Raw genomic sequence first — 1075 nt, 5'->3', positions numbered from 1 at the left:
CCCCTATGACATAAGCTAAAAGCTCATTCTGTTTTCAACCTGTGGAAGGGCAGGCCTACGACTTGATTGCTTATTCAGATCTCCAGTCAACACCCTCTCAAAGCTTATCAGCAGGGTAACCCTTGCGGAACCCAACACACAGCCTTATCTCCCTTTGATAGACACAGTCTTATTATATTCACCGAACAAAGAAATGTTAATTTATGTAAAGTCCCCCCTTCCACCGATCTCAAAGGTGTGAATATAGCTATTCACGATCGCTGGCTAAACTAACAATTTTTTGTGTTTCGAAATGAAGTGTTTGACAATCTGTCCCACATGCCCAAAGCGTTGGCATACATTCGCCGAACATGTGAACAACGCGAATATTGATGACGCAATCACGAACAATAAATACGGACTCGACGACGCGACTTTATTAAATTTGTGAGCCCGGCCCGTCCTTCGGAATAACGCAGTTGTCAAGGGCTGTCAATATTTTGTTTCTGGTCCCTGGTTCATTGACATTCTTGACACGAGTTACAGAAAGTGAGTGTTGGGAAGAGAAGTTTTTAAAACGTGGGTGTTTTTATACCCCCACTCTCCACAAGCACTTAAAAAAAAAAATTTTAAAAACCCAAAAAAATCAAAACCGACACAAGTTCGATCATGTAGGAGGTGAGCTTCCCACCCTGCCTTATATGGAGCCTACCCGGGCTGAGAGATACAACATCCCTGCAGACAGACCCGGGCTGAGAGAGATACAACATCCCTGCAGACAGACCGAGATTATTATAGTCGATAAAAATGTGTCCCCTCTCGAGAATCGAACTCGGGTCTCCTGCGTGCGAAAGCGAAGTGTCTAACCGCTACACCACAGACACCGGTGATTGGATGCTGGAGAGAGGAAAATAAAAACAAACAAACAAACAAAAAAGAACAAACAAACAAACAAGAAACCAGGGTGCGGACAGAATAGTAAGCGGCCAGGCGGCTGTGACAGAAATAGAGCTTACGTGTAGCCTGTGGCTCTGGGTCAGAGGTCATCAAACTGTTTCCCAAAGTGGGTCATTGTAACAGAAAATGACAAGCGCCA

This window comes from Aplysia californica, unplaced genomic scaffold (assembly GCF_000002075.1).
Source record: "Aplysia californica isolate F4 #8 unplaced genomic scaffold, AplCal3.0 scaffold00116, whole genome shotgun sequence".
Classification (NCBI taxonomy): domain Eukaryota; kingdom Metazoa; phylum Mollusca; class Gastropoda; order Aplysiida; family Aplysiidae; genus Aplysia; species Aplysia californica.
This window is presented reverse-complemented; position numbering follows the sequence as displayed.